The sequence below is a fragment of the Phaseolus vulgaris genome, chromosome 7 (genome assembly GCF_051622355.1).
Source record: "Phaseolus vulgaris cultivar YP4 chromosome 7, ASM5162235v1, whole genome shotgun sequence".
NCBI lineage: Eukaryota > Viridiplantae > Streptophyta > Magnoliopsida > Fabales > Fabaceae > Phaseolus > Phaseolus vulgaris.
The window spans coordinates 43,273,138-43,294,745 of NC_143504.1; the positions used below are offsets into that span (position 1 = coordinate 43,273,138).

General features: G+C 32.4%; 2 pseudogenes across 1 annotated transcript; one reads left to right on the plus strand and one right to left on the minus strand.

The window, feature by feature from the left end:
• The first annotated feature begins 1,186 nt into the window (after nt 1–1,186).
• On the plus strand, nt 1,187–1,292 carry LOC137830792 (small nucleolar RNA R71; annotated as a pseudogene).
• Nucleotides 1,293–12,854: 11,562 nt separating this feature from the next.
• Nucleotides 12,855–14,172, minus strand: LOC137828892 (uncharacterized; annotated as a pseudogene). The gene is made up of 4 exons (XR_016523338.1): nt 13,816–14,172; nt 13,642–13,737; nt 13,432–13,553; nt 12,855–13,057 (listed from the first exon to the last, which is right to left on the minus strand). The product of XR_016523338.1 is annotated as an uncharacterized LOC137828892 (transcript).
• Nucleotides 14,173–21,608: the final 7,436 nt, after the last annotated feature.

Below are 21,608 nucleotides of genomic sequence, written 5' to 3' on the forward strand. Positions count from 1 at the left end.
ATCAGCGAAATAGAGATACCTATCACCCTAAACTGGGTCATGCCAATTAAATCGATTTCAAACACGATAAAGGAGCAAGACACCAGTCAGAAAAGGAGAAGCAAGAAGAGGGTATTTTAGAAGTTACCCATGACCAAGCCTTCAATTGAGCCAAAAGTTATCTTATTTTTATTGTATTATTTTTATGAAAAATTAATTAATTAATTGTCATTGTTTTAATATATGCAGATGACGGGAAGATTATAATTATGAAAAAATGGATGAAAGTTCTTCTAGGGTGACATCCAATGTTATTGAAATGGAAGAATGTCAATAATGTTTATGTTTAATGTTTTTGAATTAATGTTTATGTTTAATGTTTTGGAATTAGGTATTTTTAATGTTTTGGAAGTGGAAGAATAGTGATATTTGATATTTATCTTAATGTTTAATGTTTTGATGTTTGAGTTTGACTATATTTGAAAAGAAAAAAAAAATTAGGTTTGATAAAAACAAATATATAGGTTTAATTTGACAATTTTTTAAGAACAAAATGTAAAAAAAAATAATATTTAATTTAAAAAAAAAAAGAACGCGGGCTGGCCCGCGAACCAGCTCTTATGCGGGGCGGGTTGGGAATTCTAGCCCACAATAACTTTGCGGGGCGGGCCAACCCGTCTCGCATTTTTGCGGGCCAAACGCGGGGCGGGCCAATGCGGGGCGGGCTGGCCCGCTTTGCCATCCCTAATTTTCTTCCATTATCACAAGCTTTGTTAGGGTTTTTTCAACTTTACTCATTCTTTCAAGCATGGATGGATCCTCAACTTTAGGTGAATTTTTCAGATAAGAACAGTGACCATTAGGATGATCATCTCCACAAAAATCACACATGATTGACTGACTCTGGCTTTGAGATGAATGCACAACATATAACTGTTGGGGAAACTTAGCCATTTGTGCAGTTAGTTGCTCAATCTGTGTCAGAATTTTATTTTGAGCCAAGAGTGCATCTTCTAACGACCCTTCCTTCTGAGTATTTTGTCTATCATGTTGGGCTTGATAATCATTTGACACCAATGCAACAATAATCCTTGTCGCTTGTTCTACATCAAGAGCCATCATTGTGCCGCCAGCTGCAACATCTAGGAGCATCTTTGTGTCAGATCTGAGACCGGTGAGAAATATGCTCAGTTGAGCAATATCTTCAAACCCATGATTTGGGCATTTTCTAAGCATCATTTTAAATCTTTCCCATGTCTCACAGAATGATTCATCTGCTCCTTGTCTGAACACAAAAATTTCAGACTTTGCTTTGATATAGCAAAAGATTGTAAAAAATCTTGGCAGAAATTTTTCCTCTACATCCTTCCAGCTAGTGAGACTCTAATTTGGAAGTGATATGAGCCAATCTTTAGCTTTTCCTGCCAATGAAAAAGGAAACAATCGCATATAAACATTTTCAACATCACCTGATTGAAAGTCCATTGTTCCCACCAATTCATAGAATGTAGACAAATGTGAACATGGATCCTCATGATCCATTGCTTTGAATTGATGGGTAATGATGAGATTGAGAAAACTGGGATTTATTTTCAATGCCTTAGCGGTAGCAGGTATTGCGATACTAGAATAATGCCTAGGTCCTTGGTACATGACATAATCTCCAAGTGTCCTCCTTGGTGCAAGTACTCGATCCATCAACCTTTGGTACGTGGCCCCCGCGTTCTTCAGCCCAAACGGCATCACCTTATAGCAATAGCACGATCTCTCTGTCATGAAGGCTGTCTTCTCTTCATCCATGGGATGCATCTTGATCTGATTGTACCCCGAAAAGGCATCCAGGAAGCTCAACAACTTACACCCTGCGGCACTATCTACCAGGGCGTCTATGCTTGGTAAAGGATATGAATCCTTCGGGCAAGCCTTGTTCAGGTCAGTGAAATCGACGCACATGCGCCATTTCCGTTACTCTTTTTCACCAGCACGACATTTGCCAGCCATTCAGGGTACTGGACTTCCCTGATGTGGCCTGCAGCGAGGAGTTTCTGTGTTTCGTCCCTGATCGCCTGCCTCCTCTCCTCGTTGAACTTTCTTCTTCTTTGTCGCACTGGTCTCACCAAGTTGTCCATCGCCAGATGATGGCACAAGAAGTCGGGATCGATCCCGGGCATGTCCGAAGCGGACCATGCAAACGCGTCCAGATGCCGCTCAATCACCTTGGCGATCTGGTCCTGGAGCTCAACCTCCAGGGATCTTCCCAGCTTGAAGATCTTTCCCCCGATTTCTCTCTCGAGCCACTGCTCGACGGGTTTTGGTCTGGCTTCTCTGGCGATCACCGCCCTGGCGATTCCCAGCTCTCTCGCTTCCTCAGGGCGATTCCTTGCCTCTTCCTCCTCCAGACCAGCGTTCCCCTCCCCCAGCTCAGCGTCCACCATCTCCACGTCCCTTCCGGCGATCTCTTCTGTTACCGTCGATCTGGGCTTCACACCAGGAGGCGGGGTGGTTGTTACGTAACTCACCGATCTCTTGTTTTTCAGGCTATTCTCATAGCACTTCTTCGCTTCCTTCTGATCGGATTTGATAGTGATAACCACCCCCTCCATGGACGGCAACTTCACCTTCATGTGCCGGGTCGACGGTATGGCACCTATCCTGTTGAGCGTGGGTCTTCCCAACAGGATGTTGTATGCTGAAGGAGCGTTTACAACGAGGTATTTGATTTTCTCCGTTCTTGAACCCGCCACGTCTGTAAACGTTGTCCTCAATTCTATGTACCCCCTGACCTCCACTTGGTCACCAACAAACCCATACAAACACCCTCCATAGGGCCTCAGCTGGTCAAGGGGCAGCTCCAACTGCGTGAAAGTCGGCCAGAACATCACGTCTGCCGAGCTTCCTTGGTCCACCAGTACCCTGTGGACCTTTCTTCCTGCTGTTATCAACGAAATTACTATGGGATCGTTGTCATGAGGCACAACATCCCGGAGATCTTGCTTGGTGAATGTAATATCCACTTCTGGCGAGTGGTCTTCAAACATATCCACCGTCATCACAGACCTTGCGTACCTCTTCCTCTGTGATGCGGTGCATCCACCTCCTGAGAAACCCCCTGCAATGGTGTGGATTTCTCCGTGCGTAGGCATCTCGTGCTGCTGAGCCTCCTAGGAGGTGTTGCTTGTTGTTTTGTCATGTTGGTTTCTTCCTAAAACATATTAGTGGAGAAAAAAAAAACAGAGTACTTTTTTTTTCTTTAAAAAAAATAAAATAAATTCAAAATAAATTTGAAGATAAAAATAAAAACAAAATATGTAAAATAAAATAAAAAACAAAAAACAAAAATAAAACACTAAAATGACATTAAGAGAAAAATAACAAAAATAAAGAAAATAAAGAAAAAAGAATATAGATAAAATAAAAACTAAAAACAGAATAAAAGAAAACACTAAAAACAAGAAATAACGTACTTGAAAATAAAAAATAAATACTAGAAATAAAATAAAAATAAAATAAAATAAAGCTAAAAAAATTAAAACCGAAAACTACAATTATAAACAACTAACTAATATTCTAACTAACTAGCTTACGTAGAAATAAAAACTAAAACTAGTAATAAAATATAATTAAAAGAAATAAATAACAGTTACGGATACCTAAATAAAACTACGTAAACTAATCTAAAAAAAACTAAAATAAAATATAATAAAAAAAAACAAAATAAAATAAAAATAAACTAAAATAAATAATGTAAAGAAAAAAAAGAAAATAATATAAAAACAACAACTTTCTTTTTTTAAAGAAACAAATCTATAATAAAATCAAATCTAATTTTAATAAAATAAACAAAATCAAAACAAATCAAAAAAATTAAAATATTTACAATATTTAGGAAATTATACTCAACAAATTAAATTTGTTCTCGGCAACGGCGCCAAAAACTTGATGACTTTTTACGACAAGTGAACCGCTTTGTCAAAAGTAATAATTGTCCCTAAGTCGATCCCACGAGGAACAGTGAATTATCAAGTATAATAATCGCTAAATATAAAAAAAAAACAATTAAAAGTGTATTGAAAGTGGTTGGGTTGGCGATGATCAATAAGAAAACAGACAAAGTGGTTGCTTCAAGTTGGAAAAATAGGGATTAGGTTTCATCTCTATCACTCTCATGTATTTTGATTAGCATGTCAATATTAAGTTCTTTGATTGAAATTGATGCCCGTATAAAAATCATTTATATCGATTCCTCGCATATAAAATCCTTAAGAATGTTCCCTAACTATCGATCCATCGCATAATTATAAGAACAACTTAGAACGAAACTCAGACGTTAATAGCAATCAACATTTCAAGTTTATTCCTAGCACTCAAACATGTTAAGTATTGTTGTTTAGGTCCAAACCCTAAAAATACCTCCCCGTCAGATTTAGGATTCTCAATTTGTCACGGAAAATTAAAAGTAAAACAACAATACCAATAATCAATCAAGAACTGAATATTAATATATAAGATATCACCTCAATACATAAGAGTTTGAGCAGATTACTCCCAATCCCAAAGGGTAGAATTAGCCACGCATACTTCTAGCACCTTCCATTCTCCCAATTGGGTTACAATTCACTCTATGGTGTTTTCCTCTCAATCTGGCACTCTAGGGTTGAACCTCTAGCACCCTATTTATCCTAATTTTCTAAGGTTAGGTGGCTTCTTGTGTCACGCTAATGAGCTAAATGATAAAACATAAAAAAGGCCCAATCTTTCTTTGCATCTTTTTCCATTCTGGGACCCCATCTTTATCTTTTTAGCTCAAATCATTCATCTTTAATCCAAATCTCCAATCTTCCTTAGAAATCTGCAATTAATACCAAATTTGGGAATAAAATACTCTTATTCAAATAAAGATCATAAAAAAATATAAAAAAAGTATAAATTCATAAATTAGGGATTATTTTATATGTAAATTAGCAATAAATCCTCATAAGTGTCTATATTTTAATATGAAATATTACTAAAATAAGACACTTATCAATCTCTCTCTTACCCTCAAACTCATTTAAATTTATTTTAAGTTTTACTGGTATAAACAACCGATTGTTTCGCAGAAACAACCGATTGTTTTTCTGTTGCTTTGCTGTTTTATTGCTTTTGTTCTTGGCTAACTTGATTTCTGTTCTGGATTCATACAAAGAATTTTGTTAAACATTAAAAAGATTTCAAAAACCTCTCTTAAACAATTCACCCCCCTCTCGTTAAGGCCATATATTCTAACATAACAAAAACAACTTTATGGAAAAATGGTCAGCGGTTTCCTCCCTTTAACTTCCTTCAAATAATGATTTATACCACTTTCAGAGACATCTTCCATATAAACAGTTATATGAAAAACGTTTTGACCGACGTAACGAAATAAGATATAGTGGTCGCTTTCAAATCCATAAAAATCAGTCAAAGTCCACCACCCATGCAACATTTCAGGAGACGATAAATCCTCGTTATAATGTACTATATGGACATTCCCTGCACTATCTGCAAGGGTCCACTCCTCACCAAGTTCTTTTTAAAACTCAGTCGTGAATGCACGATCAACATATCCCATCTATAAATTTTTAAATAAACAATAAAAAGTCAGGAACTAAAAAAACTGTGTAAAAGTAGAAATTTAAGAAAATAAAGAAAAAAATACATACTTCACCGCGAATGTTCATTGACCAAAATAGACCTCGTGTGTCAAGTCTAAGAATTTCTTCAGCAGTGGGCACCATGAAAGTAAATAATAGAGAAAGCAAAAAGAAGCAAATAGGAAAGAAAGTAGGATTCTGAATAATAAAAACCGGACCTATTTATAGCCAAATATGACTCAAGACTCCTGATATTTCTGTGTGCCTCAAACAATATGTCCTTTCAGTTGAAATAGAGTATTAAATAATAATGAAAAAAATAGAGAATTGATAATTAACAATTAATTATCATTAACAATAATACTAAATAATAAATAAATTAAATAATTAAATAATATTTTTGAAAAGAATGTAATAAAAATTAAATTTAATTAAAATTTATTTAAATTTAAATTCTGTATGAAATTATTTTTCGGAATCCCAATTGTTTAATGTTGGGATGAAATGATTACTTCCTGCTCTAAATATCTAAGAAATATGCATAGGAAGAATAAATGAATATGTTGAAAACAATATATAAGGAATAGAGAACGACCACAGTGTATGCGAAAAAGAAAAAAGTAGTGAATTAATTGCTCTGATAGGTATTTGATGAACGCATGTATCGATAAACATAATGATGGTAACATGTTATAGTGAACGTTAATTATATCCTTCCTGTCAACAAAACTGAAAAAGAATAAGAAATATAGAACAAAGGCAATGGAAGATGAATGATTTAGTTCTTGAGGTGAATGAGTAAATAAAGAATAGAAAAAATAGATAAATGCAAGGCACACCAGAAAGCGTACAAAAATCGTAAAAGAGATGAACAAATCGGGACAAAAGATAGAAGCAAGAAATAGTGAAAAAAAACCTAAAAAACTGCATTAGTTGCAAAAGAAAGTAACAAACACAGAACTGAAAATATAAAAAAATGGAGAAAACGAATAAAAAACCCCAGCAAAACCCAATAAACAATCAAATGGTCAAAATAGATGAAGAAAAAGAATAATGAGAAATCCAAAAACAAATTGTGAATGAATAAATTAAAAATGGACAAAAAAGAGAAATGCAAGGCACAGAAGAAAGCGAAAAATAAACTGTAGAAGAGATGTATAGAATGAGCAAGAATCTTGAACAGAAAAAATTAAAAAAAAAACTGCATAAAAAATACTGAAAACAATTTTGAAAAAATGTCGTAAAAGAGACATTTTGGCAAAGAATCTGAAGAGGTATGTATGATATGGATGCACCAACAAATTACAAGAAATGGTAAAATAATTACCTTTTGGTCGGAAAAGATAAAAGTTCAAAACTTTTATCAGAAATTCTAACAACAGAGAAAAACGTAAGAAACCAAGAACCAAGAACATAAGAAAAACTATAGAAAATGCATAAAAAAACATTTTGGCAAAGAATCTGAAGAGGTATGATATGGATGCACCAAAAAATTAAAAAAAATGATAAAATAATTACCTTTTGATCGGAAAAGATAAAAGTTGGGAACTTTGACCAAAAACCCAAACAATAGAGACGTAAGAAACAAAGAACCAAAAAGATCAGAAAAACTGCAGAAAACACATAAAAGACATTTTGGTAAAGAATATGAAGAGGTATGATATGGATACACCAACAAATTAAAAAAAAATGCTAAAATAATTACCTTTTGGTTGGAAAAGATAAAAGTTGGGAACTTTGACTAGAAACCCAAACAACAGATAAAAACGTAAGAAACAAAGAACCAAGAAGATAAGAAAAACTACAGAAAACGCATGAAAAAACATTTTGGCAAAGAATCTGAAGAGGTATGATATGGATGCACCAACAAATTAAAAGAAATGCTAAAATAATTACCTTTTGGTCAGAAAAGATCAAAGTTGGAAAATATTGGCAAGACAAAGGGAAAGAAAAATAAAGGTCTTATGGTGTCAACCATAAACATCAACAAAAAACGCTAAAAATAGAAATAAAAGCACAAAATCTGTTTGTAATGATAAAACACTGTATAAAAAATCCCTAACAGAGTAAGAACTTTGCAACAATGGAGACAACACAATAAAAAAATATGTAAAAAGGCATGGAAGTAAAGGCATTTTTTAACCAAGGTTTTTTATCTGCTAGAAAAAGTATGAGTTGCTTTTAATGGACTATTGAAGAACTTGAAAAAAGGACAATGAATTGACACTATGTGTACAAACCTTATGGTCCATTTGATCTTTCGAGAAAGTTCCTCACTCAAACCAAATTAATTTCATCATCATCTTCTTATTAATAAATTATGTTAAATAAAATTATGATCTTTTCTAGAAAAATTCATTTTTAAGATTAAAATTCTTATGCTCATATTGATATAATATTATTACATTTTTATACTTAATTTTTCATTATTTTAAAAAATGGAACCCTGTTTTTTTCAAAGTTGTTAGACATTTATTTGATGCTATTTAATATTTTTAAATTTGTCTTATTTTTTATTAAAGTACAAAAATTATAACTGTCCATGAAGTGCAAAAAATGATAAAGTATCATAAATCCATTTGAAAGTTCAAAAATCGTGCTCAGAAACCAATTTCAAAGTTCGAACATCGCGCCAAGTCAAAAATACCGAAAAGAGGAGATCTGCACAGTTGGTTAGAGATGAGAGCAAATGATGCAGTTGCCAAATTTGTGAAACCTAAGTACAATAGAGGAGAGAACATGAGAGAGGTTTAACCTAAGTAGAATACCGTGGGAATGAAGAGAGTGAGAGGCATGAGTGCTTATATGAGCAGAACGTGACTTCATTTGGTTGCGACATTTGTCATTGTTTAATTGGTTCTCTCCTTCAGATTTTCCACATTTGATAAATTTTCTTTTTGACTTTTTTTTAGTGAAAAATCGTGTGAATGACACGTGACTTTTATTGGGTAAATTCCCTATCTAGCACCATTTAGACTTTTATTTCCCTAACTAGCACCCTTTTGTTTTTATTTCCCTATTTAGCACCCTTTTATTTTTTATTTCCCTATCTAGCACCATTTCAAAAATAAATAAATAAATAATAATTTATTTATTTTTTGTTAATTTTAATTTTGAATGCATTAAAAAATAAATATTTTTAATGTTTAAAATAGTTAGAAATATAATTAATGAATAAAGAAATGAGTTTTTATAAAATAAAAAAAATTAAAATGTTTAGTTTAAAATTATTTTTTTTAAGAATGAAGAAAATAAAAAATTAAACCCTACAATAACATAAAAGTTAAATCTATAAACATAAATTACTATTTATTTTTATTATTATTGATGATGTAATCATGTTAATTTCAAGTAAAAAATACATGACATAATTAAAAAAAACCAAAGTCAATTAGTATTAATTAATAGTGGATACACAAGTAATATTGAAGTGTCTATCATAAATGCAAAATCCTAAAAGAAAAACTAATGCAAATGTTACACTTAATGCTTAAAAATGAGAAGCAAAAAATGAAAAAAAGAGTCTAAAAATAAAAACAGCAACAATAAAGAAAATGGTAGAAAAAAAATAATAACTAAAAACATAAAAGATATAAAATAAAGGCAAAACAAATTAAGATAAAGATAAAAGATATAAAAATAAATCCAAATAAGATAAATATAAGAGATATAAGGCGATACTAAATAAGTATATGTTGATCATAAAAATGAAAATAAATGAAAGATGATAATTCATTTAATATTTTCTTCAATGGTACATTAAATAGTTTGTGCGAAATGAAACATTATTAATGACGAGAAGTGCACAATCCAGTAATGTTGGGACATATTCTTTATGTGTCTTGATGTTTGATAATATGAACATTTTTTTTCGATCATGTTATTCTTTTATGTTCATATCAGTCCTTATTTAACTTTGTTTTTTTTATAATTATGTCCTGTATTTTTTACTTGAAATTAACATAATTACATCATCAAGAATAATAAAAATAAATACTAATTTATGTTTATATAATCAATTTTTATGTTGTTGTAGAGTTTAATTTTTTATTTTATTCATTCTTAAAAAAATAATTTTTAAACTAAACATTTTAAATTTATTACTTTTTTATTTTTATTTTGTAAAAACACATTTCTTTATTCATTAATTATATTTCTAACTATTTTAAACATTAAAAATATTTATTTTTTAATGCATTCAAAGTTAAAATTATAAAAAAAAAATTAATTTATTATTTTTTAATTTATTTTTGAAATGGTGCTAGATAGGGAAATAAAAGATAAAAGGGTGCTAGATAGGAAAATAAAAGATAAAAGGGTGCTAGATAGGAAAATAAAAACAAAAGAGTGCTAGATAGGAAAATAAAAACAAAAGGGTGCTAGTTAGGGAATAAAAGTGTAAATGGTGCTAGATAGGGAATTTACCCGACTTTTATTACCATGTGATAATGTGGAAGACAAAAATCAAATCAAATTAGGGATGGCAAAGCGGGTCAGCCCGCCCCGCGTTTGGCCCGCAAAAATGCGGGACGGGTTGGCCCGCCCCGCAAAGTTATTGCAGGCTAGAATTCCCAACCCGCCCCGCATAAGAGCTGGTTCGCGGGCCAGCCCGCGTTCTTTTTTTTTTTAAATTAAATATTTTTTTTTACATTTTGTTCTTAAAAAATTGTCAAATTAAACCTATATATTTGTTTTTATCAAACCTATTTTTTTTTTCTTTTCAAATATAGTCAAACTCAAACATCAAAACATTAAACATTAAGATAAATATCAAATATCACTATTTTTCCACTTCCAAAACATTAAAAATACCTAATTCCAAAACATTAAACATAAACATTAATTCAAAAACATTAAACATAAACATTATTGACATGCTTCCATTTCAATAACATTGGATGCCACCCTAAAAGAACTTTCATCCATTTTTTCATAATTATAATCTTCCCGTCATCTGCATATATTAAAACAATGACAATTAATTAATTAATTTTTCATAAAAATAATACAATAAAAATAAGATAACTTTTGGCTCAATTGAAGGCTTGGTCATGGGTAACTTCTAAAATACCCTCTTCTTGCTTCTCCTTTTCTAACTGGTGTCTTGCTCCTTTATCGTGTTTGAAATCGATTTAATTGGCATGACCCAGTTTAGGGTGATAGGTATCTCTATTTCGCTAGTTGTTGGTTTTTGTGGGCTGTTGGATAAGAGTTGTGGTTCCTTTTGCCCCTTGTTATGGTTGCAGTGAGTTGGTATTAGGTTTGTTTTGAGTTTGTACGAGTTTTTAGTGGTAGATTTTTTTGTCTCTCTCATTTTGTTGGTTTGGAAGACCTAAGATTTGATTCATATTATATAGGTATGTATAAGGTTGAACCACCTTAAGTGGTTCCTGTTATTCAATCCTTATTTATTGCTGATAAAAAAACAATAAAAATAAGATAAAATATCGAATTACCTTCAGTCCATGTTTCCAACTAGAAGTACAAATGATTGCTTCCACGTTTCCGGGTCAACCCGCCCCGCCCCGCTACTGGCCCGCGCGAGTTGCGGGCTAATGCGGGTTAGCGGGTTAAAAAGGTCAATCCACCCCGCGTTTTTTACCTGCGGGCCGCGGACCGACCTGCACGGCCCGCCCCGCTTTGTCATTCCTAAATCAAATATTATCTTCAATAGTCTCCCCTCGTATAAATAATTAAATTGACCTAAAAAAATATAAATTTCTCTAAGAAAAATTAGAACTTAATAACAGTTACCTCAACTTTTTAAAAGAACTCATTAAATAGGACGGGGTCCTTCTAATATACTATTTTATCCTTTATTTAAGTCCCTCATTTTTTTTTGTTTTTTTATTCCTATAAAATAAAATTATATTATTTTAATTATTATATTGAGTGTTACACTGTTAAATAATAATGTGGAAGACAAAAATCAAATCAAAATATTATATAACAGTGATGACATTTCATTTGTCACTTCCCATGATAAAAATGAAAATAGTGAAATTTGATATTACAAAGTTAAAAAGGTTGGATTTTTTTATAAAGAATAAAAAGATAAATCGACATATTAAATAAATAAAAAAATATCTTTATAAATTAATATTCACTACTTTTATAATTGTTTTAAAATATTTTCTTATTTTATATATTTTTTAAATTGCCAATGAAAGGTAGAATGTAAAAGTCTATCCAGTAAAAAGAAACTGTAAAAGTTTAAAATAATATTCATGAATAGATTATTTTTGTTTCTTTTGGAAACCAGAAAGAATATAAAGCCACCTGTTTTTTGTCCAATTCCAACTTCCAAGAGACGACATATCATCATATCCAGAAACACCATCTACAAGAAGAAATTATTCATACTTATACGTCTTAAAATTCCCACAGATAAAAATATTTCCATCATCACAGATGAATTCAGTGATAATGGAAAAGCTCACAGAAACGAAAACAAACTTATCTAAGAAAATTAATAGTAACAAATTAGTAGGCAATATTTCTCTCTAATGGTGAGATAATTTCCCTTCTAAATACTTTAAGAAAAAAATATTAACACTTAAAACTAGTAGCCATTTTCAATTTTATTTTACTAAAAATGTTCATTCTTGCTATCAACTTTGGGATGTCAAAAGTAAAAAGATTTTGATTAAAATTCTAAAACTAATAATACGAGTAGTACCAATTTGCAAATTTATTTGTTAAAATCTAAAAACTAATAATACTACGATGAAAAATATTCGAACGTAATTTGTAATTGCTTGTAACTGTTAACAAGAGTCATTCAGTTTAAAATATGCTAAAACGTACATCTAAGAGTTTATTTTTAAAATAAGAAGAGAAAACTGCAATCTAAACTTATTTTTAAATGTTAAAAAGCAAATTAAGTTAGATTATAAGTGTTTTTAAAATGGATTGAAAATCTCAAACCAATATAATGTTAGGATAAAGTTTTTTGTTTTACACTAATTTATTTTCCATATTATATTTTACATGAGACTGTGTATAAAAAATTACGAGTATAACTAATTTATGTTATTTATTTTTTAAATTGAGAGGGCGATCAAAACTTAAAAATTGATCGTAGAAATTGTTCAAGCTAGTACCGCAGTAAAATGTTGTTTTTAAGGGAAGTGGGATCAACAAACAACTAATGGAAACCTATTTACTTCAACAAATTTTGGTTGACAAAATAAAGTCGATCGACATGAGTTCCATCTTTAAAAGTAAACGGTATCTTTAAGTATTAAACCATAGTGAGAAGTATGCCATATCCATAGAACAAGCATAGCTACGAATTTCAGTGAGTATTATTATTTTTCCTTTGCCTGAAAGGATTATGTTTATTGCTGTACTACATAGACGCAGGCAATGAAGATTAGTGTTTGATTTTTGGCTTCTTCACGATCATCACAGTGCAGTTAGCATGATGAGCACAAAAGTCACTTACACTACCTAAAACCACCCTGCAAAAGAAAAAGTTTTGAACTCAAGTTCACTTCTGGCAACAATTAATGCAAAAACATTGAATGATCATACAAAGAATCTGCTACCAGTACCAAATTTAGTATATTCAATAGCATATAGATAACAAAAAAAAATTAGTAGATATTTTCAAACCATTACACGTCCATGATTTGAACCAATTATGATCAAGATTTTCAATTTACAAGAAAAAAGTTGACAGGAACTATAATAAGTTAGAGGTACATTTGATTCTGTTCATGTTCTTGGCAAATAAACTTTTGTTGAAAACGCCAAAACTTGAGTCGTTTTATTCATTGCAACCCTATTTTTTCAGAAAGAGTGTTCATTATACTACAATCACCCAAGGTTGTACCTTTTTAAAGCCCCACGACCATGACTACCGACAACCAATATTGCTGCATGGTATTTTTCCACAGCCATACAAAGAACATTTCTTGGATCACCTTCCACTACTTCCAGTGCGGCATCATGTACCTGAGAAATAATCCGATCATACCAATGATGATAACTGATCAAGAACGAATTGAACAGAGTGATAGAAGAAGGTTAAGAATGAAATTACGGATTTTTCAATACAAAGTTGTTTGGCGGGAATCGATGACTTTTGTGGCAGTCTTTTGAAAACCTAAATCTAGAACAAAAAATATCTGACCGGCACCTACATTACATACAGTAAGAACAGGTTCTGAATTTAATTAAGTAAGAAAGTGGGAGAAGCAACAGAGAACCAACGTACTAGTAGTAGGCCCAGGGAAGCTCACAGAGGAGGCGGCAGGCCTGGAATGGACGAGAACCAGCCTGAAGATTGGGCTCGGAAAGAAGTGATCAAGGGTCCACCAGATAGCGTACGTGCTCGCTTCGCTGTCGTCTATTCCTATCACCACCACTTTCTTCTCTGATTGCGACGCTGCCATTTCAAAAACCACCACAACTCAAACAAACACCACTCTCTTTCTTTCACTTCCTTTCGCTTCCTTTCACTTCCTTTCACAAACTCCATTATTTATATACCCGCTTGTCAATTATTGACTCGTTGCTTTGTCATGGAACCCCTGTCTGAAAACAACATCGCAGCCCCAACTTCTCACCCTTTGCGGATACTACAGGATGAAAAAGTGGCCTTAACAAACTTTTATTTATTTATTTAGCCTTCATTATTTTATGGATTTTATATTTTAAATTTTGAATATATCGTAGCCATTAAACACTCCCTTCCTTGTTGTCAAAACTCAAATAATAATTATACTACATCCATTCATTGAATCTGAATCCTTCATGATATTCAGATTAAAATCGTTTTGGATACCTAACATACTTTTTATTTTTTTCTATGTGGCGGAAAATATTAGCATTGTTTACTAATAACTAATTATTTTTTCTTACTGGCTAATATCACTAATATCAAGAGATAGAGAGTGTATTATGAAGAAAATAAAATAAATAAAAAATGAAATGTTTGTATATGATGATGTCACGGGATGGGTGGTGAGAGACCAAGAAAGGAAATCTGTGTGCAGCAACTTTTACATGGTTCTATATATAATTTTAACTTTTCATTTTTTTTATTAAATAACTACTTAAATTAAATATAGTTAGTTTTAATTTAATTTTAATTTTTAATATTTTATGGTTTTATTTAGATTGATTTTTTATATTTTTATTACGAAATTGTCAAATATATATATATTATAAAATCAAAAGAGTGCTTTGATGTAATTGCAACATTTACAGAGATCAAAGAGAAAGAAAATAACGAGGTATGAAGAAACAGAGAAGAGATGAAGCACGGTGTGAGAGAAGGAGAGAAACGAGTATTTTATTAATCTGAAAAATTGAGAATCCTAAAATCCCTAAAAAAGAGTTTATATACATGAGGTGTAAAAAGGAAAGGGACGCACTGTATAAAACAGAAAAACAGAAAAGGGAAAGCCCAACTGACCTAAAGCCCCAAAAACAAAAAAGGCTAGGCTTTCTAAAGTTTTAACAGCCCCCCTCAAGCTAGGAGTAGATGTTCTTCATTCCTAGCTTGGAAAAATGGATATTGAATTGGGCAGCAGGTAGAGGCTTGGTGAAGAAGTCAGCTGCTTGTAGGGATGAAGAGATTGAAAGCAGTTTGAGTAGGCCTGCATTGAGTTTTTCCCTGACAACATGACAATTGATCTCTATGTGCTTGGTGCGCTCATGGAAGACTTGGTTATTTGCAATCTGGATGACAGCTTGATTGTCACAGTAGAGAAGGGCTGGTTGCAGGTGTTGAATGCGTAAATCTTGTAGCAAGTATATTATCCATTGAATCTCACAAGTGGTTGCAGCAAGAGCACGATATTCTGCCTCAGATGGGCTCCTAGATATGGTCTGCTGTTTCTTGGACTTCTAAGAGATGAGTGACTCCCCCAAATACACAGAAAAACCAGTTATGGATTTGCGGGTTTTAGGGCATGTAGCCCAATCAGAATCACTATATGCTTTTAATTGAATAAGAGACTGACTGTGTAAGAAGATATCTGTGCCAGGAGTTCTTTTGAGATAACGAAGGATGCGCATTGCTGCTTGGTGATGTTTCACTAGTTGTGTGTGAGACAAACTGGCTGAGATGATTAAAAGAGAATGAAATATCAGGTCGTGTGTTGGTCAAATAAATAAGGCGTCCAATCAATCGTCTATATGCAGTGGATTCTGCATCACCAAGTGGGGTGCCTTTTGTGGTTAAGAGCTTGATAGTGTGTAGCATTGGTGTAGGTGCAGGGGCACATCCCAACATACCAGTATCTTTGAGCAGATCTAAAACATATTTGCGCTAACTTAAGTGGATACCAGTGGCATTGCGAGCAATTTCAATTCCCAAAAAATAAGTCAAATCACCAAGGTTTTTAATGTGAAAGAAATTGTGTAACAGACTAGTGATAACAGATATCTCCATAGGATCATTCCCAGCGAGAACAATGTCATCCACATAGACCAAGAGTGTCGTGGTGTGTTTGCCATCATGTTTCAAAAATAAAGAGTGGTCAGCAGTGGAAATTTTATAATTGTGTGAAAGTAAGAAATTTGAGAGTTTGGCATACCATTGTCTACCTGCTTGTTTTAGACCATAGAGTGACTTCCTTAGGCGGCAAACCAGGTTGGGGGAAGAAGTGTGAAAGCCTTGAGGCAATTGCATGTAAACTTCTTCATCTAAGTCCCCATGTAGGAAAGCATTGTTCACATCAAGCTGTTTGAGTGCCCAATTCTAGGCTGCAGCTAGAGCTAGAAGTAGACGTAGTGTAGTCAACTTTGCTACAAGAGCAAAGGTGTCTAAGAAGTCCAGTCCTTCAATTTGGTTGTAACCTTTTGCTACCAATCGGGCTTTATAACGCTAAATGGAACCATCTGCGTGATGCTTGATCTTGTAAACCCATATACACCCAATTGCTGATTTACCAATTGGGAGAGTAGTCAGGGACCATGTCCCATTATCTTGAAGTGCTTTTAGTTCTTCCTTCATAGCACGGATCCAAAGTGGATGTTGGACAACTTCCTCATAGTTGTGAGGTTCCTTAGCAAAAGATATTGACAGTATTGTATTTTTGGAGAACTTTGATAGAGAATTATAATTTAAAAAGGAATGGATTGAGTGTTTGGTACTTACAACACTGTTGTTGATGTTTGGTACATCAAAGTCTTGAAGATAAATGGGGGGTCTTCTACTGCGGGTAGATCTTCTAGGAGGTGCTGTTGCTGTCTCATTTTGCTCTATTTGCTCACTTTGCTCAAAATTAGTGTCAGTCTCAAAAACATCATCAGTAGTATTATCAATAACATTTTCAGTTTGCATATGAATATCATCATGAGTCTGGGCATAGTGTCGAGGAATTGGTAAAGAAAGACTATTTAAGTCATTATTTTGAATATGATTTGAATGATAAGGGAAAGAGTTCTCATAAAAAATAACATTGCTTGACAAATCTATCTTGTTATTTTTAAGGTTTAGAAACAAAAAACCTTTTGTGTTTGGTTTGAAACCAAGGAAAACGCCCGGAGCAGCGCGACTGTCCAGTTTTTTTTCTGTGAGCAATAATAGTTGAAGAATAACACAGACATCCAAAAACACGAAGGGAAGAAATATCACAAAGCTTTTTATGCAATCTCTCATAAGGCGTAGCATTATTAAGTAGCGGAGTAGGCATACAATTAATAAGAAAAGTAGCATGTTGTACAACAAAACACCAAAAAACAGCAGGAAGATTAGATTGAAAAAGCAAGGCACGTGTGACGTTTAAGAGGTGTTGATGTTTTCTTTCAACAATACCATTTTGCTCAGGTGTTTCAATACAAGTGGTTTGATGTATAATACCTTTTAATGCAAAAAAATCATGCATAGAGAATTCAACACCATTATCAGTTCGAATGATTTTGACCTTAGTAGAAAAATGATTTTCAGCTTAAGCAATAAAATTAACAACACTAGCCCTGACTTCAGATTTGTTGTGCATGGGAAAAACCCAAGTGTATCTAGTAAAATCATCAACTATGGTAAGAAAGAACTTATAACCAAGGATGGAAACAACAGAACAGGGTCCCCAGATATCAATATGCAGTAATTCAAAAGGTTGAATAGTTTTAGTATTGCTAGGAAAGAAAGAAAGTTTCTTTTGTTTGGCTTGGTGACAAGTATCACAAACATAGTTCTTATCAATATGCATATTAGGATAGTATGTTTGTAGAATTTTTAACCTTTCATCCGAGGGGTGACCCATTCTGAGGTGCCAAATGTTGCTTGGTTCTGTAGTGCAACTCATAATCCTGCCATCAATTTTATTGAAGACGTATAGTCCAGCTACAAGATCAACTGTACCAATCTTGTCTTTGGTTCTGAAATTCTGTATCAGACACTCAGTGGAAGAAAAAATAAGTTCACATTTAAGTGATGCAGTCAATTGACAAATGGATATTAAGTTGAAAGAGAAATCTAGTACATACAAAACATTTTCAAGAATAAGATTTTTATTAAAGAAAACTGTGCCAGAACAGGAAGCAATAACAAAATTTCCATTGGGAAGCCTAATGGTAATGGGTTTGATACTTTTATATGATGTAAAATTTGATAAAGAAACACAAACGTGATCAGTCGCACCAGAATCCATAATCCAAGTATATTCATTAAAATTGGAATTTTTGAGCTTCTGGATATTACCTGTGACAGCCGAATTCTGACCTTGATGATCAGCAGAGAGGGAACCAACCTGGTTGACTTAAACTTGATTGTTGGAACTGTTAACATTTTTCAGAAGTTCCGAAAGAATCTGATATTGATGCTGAGTGATGCGAAAATCTCCTCCATTATTTTGCTTGTTTTGGTCTTGATTTCCAAAATTTTCTTCTTGAATGGTAGTGGAGACGTTGTTGGATTGAGAAGACTTACCATACTGAGACCTATACCCGGGAGGGTATCCATGTTTCTTGTAATAGACATCAACGGTATGACCAATTTTGTTGCAGTAAGTATAGACCTTTTTATTACTACCAAACTTTGAGCCTCTGTTATCTTGGTTAGGAAAACCATTTTTCTTAAAACAAACACTCTCACTGTAACCCAACTTTCCACAAAAAGTACAAGTAATGGTATTGGTACTGGTGTGGTTAACAGAGGTAATAGGGGTAACATTTTTGACATTAGCTACAAGAACACTATTATTAAACTGGCGTTCTTGTTGGATAACAAGAGAAAAAAATTTGGTAATAGCAGGGACAGGTTCCATGAGTAGAATATGTGCTTTTATATTATTGTATTGGTCATTAAGGCCACGTAAAAATTGCATTGCCTGATCCTCTCTTTTTCTTTGGATAATAACAGAAGGCTCATTACAAGAATATATAGGATCAGGCCTAAAATTATCTAATTCATCCCAAATAATCCTGAGTTTAGTGAAGTAATCGGTAACAGAAAGGTCACCTGGATTGAGTGAAGAAGCTTCCATTTGAAGATCAGAGATACGGGATAAATCGCCTTGTGAGAAGCGAGCCTTGAGGTCATTCCATACGTCTAGTGCCTTGTCCATCCATATGATGCTTTGACGTATATGAACAGAGACTGAGTGTACAAGCCAAGACGCCACCATGTTGTTGCATCTTGTCCAGGATGAGAAAGAAGAATCGGTTTCAGAAGGTCGGGGAGCAGTGCCATTGACAAACTCGACTTTATTCTTTGCGCTCAAAGCCGTGAGAACCGAGCGACTCCAAGAGTGGTAATTTGTGGAATCAAGAACGGGTGACACAAGGGGTGTAGCAGGATTTTCACTGGGATGCAGGTATAAGAAGCCATGAATAGAATTCTCGCCTTGTAAGGGATTCTTGTTTTGATTAGAAATAGGGCTTTCGCTCCCGTCACTATTCTCGTCAGTCATTTGCGTGCAAAAAAATACGAATTGTAAAAATAAGACAATCAAACAATCGTTAGAAAGAATCAAGAAGATGCAAAGTAGGGTGAATGCACAAAACGTGAAAAAAGGAAAAGAAGAGAATCTTGAGAGAACGAAGACAGAGTGCGCGCAACAGAGCTCTTCTCAAAGAAGAGCTCTGATACCATAACAGAGACAAATCAAAAGAGTGCTTTGATGTAATTGCAACATTTACAGAGATCAAAGAGAAAGAAAACAATGAGGTATGAAGAAACAGAGAAGAGATGAAGCACGGTGTGAGAGAAGGAGAGAAAAGAGTATTTTATTAATCTGAAAAATTGAGAATCCTAAAAACCCTGAAACAGAGTTTATATACATGAGGTGTAAAAAGGAAAGGGGCGCACTATATAAAACAGAAAAACAGAAAAGGGAAAGCCCAACTGGCCTAAAGCCCAAAAATAAAAAAAGGCTAGGGTTTCTAAAGTTTTAACATATATATATTATAAAAAAAATTATGATTCCTATTATGTTTAATTTTAATTTTCATTCATAAATAAATTATGTATATATATTATATAATAAAGTTGGAGAGTTTGAGGTGGTGCAACCTCCCCCAGTGCCTACCTGTCTGGAAGAAGGAGAAGCCCTTAATGTAGGAAGGTGGCAGCACCTTTCTGCTACAAACTTTCTTTTTAATTCTGTAATTATACTAATTATTCAATACATTTCCCTTTAGGAGATCGTGAATTTTTCTTTACTCTGTCTTTTGCTAGTATAGAAGTTAAATATTCTTCTGACCTAATATCACCTCTATCGTTTATTTTCCTTTTAAGAAAAACGAAATATGTATTTTTCTTTATTCTCAAAATAATTTTTTATACAATTGTAAACCCGATCATTTCATTTTTTTTATCAAGTTGAATTGCTTCAAATTGTGAAAAAGAAATTGAAAATTTTTAACCAATTCAAACTGGTGGAATTAATTGGATAGAAGTTTATTTTTCTTTAAACTTGGTATTTAATATAAAATGATACAAAATTAATTGATCCAAGAATAAAAAATTATGGTGGAAAATTCTTCTCTAAAATTTTAATAATTATCTTCTATTTCAGATTTAAAAAATATAATTTGAAAATTAAAATCTCATTCTAAACAATTTAAAATGTAAAAAATACATTTAAAAATTATCGAAACATAAAATTTGAAAATATATTTGAAAAAAAATTCAGAAATGTATAAATGTGTTCTGAAAATCTAGAGTCAGAAATGTATTATAGAAGAGAGGTTTAAAATATAAGATTTTCATTTACTAAGATTTTATAATATTTTTTAATTTGAAAATTTATTTTAGTTTTAATTTATATTTTTAATAATGATTTTTATATCTAGTTATTTTACAAAATTATAGATACAGATGAGTATCAAATAATGAACAACTAATTTAAAAATGAGTATTTAGATCTAATACAGATTAACTATTTAATGAATCTGAGGTAGATATTTAAATATGTCTTAACATTTAATTATATTTTATTTCTAATACAATAACATCTTAATCCTTTTTTGAATATATTAATTTATTGTTCTATCGTATAAATTAAATTATTCATTTATTTTTCTATACATTTTATTCTCTGTCTCATGATAAAAAAAAAAAAAATACTTTTCAATTTTTTTTCTCTTTTCCCATTTTCTACTCTCTAACCAAACAACGCTTATCCATTCATCATTTTTTAATCCTGCAAGATTTGTCCTTGTTTTTTTTATTCGATAGTGAAAAAAAGTGAAAAATAAAAAATAAAATAGAAAATGGAATAAAAGGTAAAATATTGTTTGATTAAAAAAGAAAATAAAATATCAATAAAAACAGGTGAAAATTTTATGAATGAGTTGAAGTGAATGCTAAGGTTTATAAAATAATTAAATTATCCTTATATTAAAGATAATAATAATACGTTTATTTTTCAAATGATATTAGGTCAAGCACATGAAAGAGGAAAAGATTCATATCAAATATTATATTAGTAAAATGTATATATTACATACTGCATAAGGGTATTTATAAGAATACTCATGTATATATTACATACTGCATAAGGGTATCTATAAGAATACCCATGTAGTTACACAATTAGAGTTCATTATGTTATA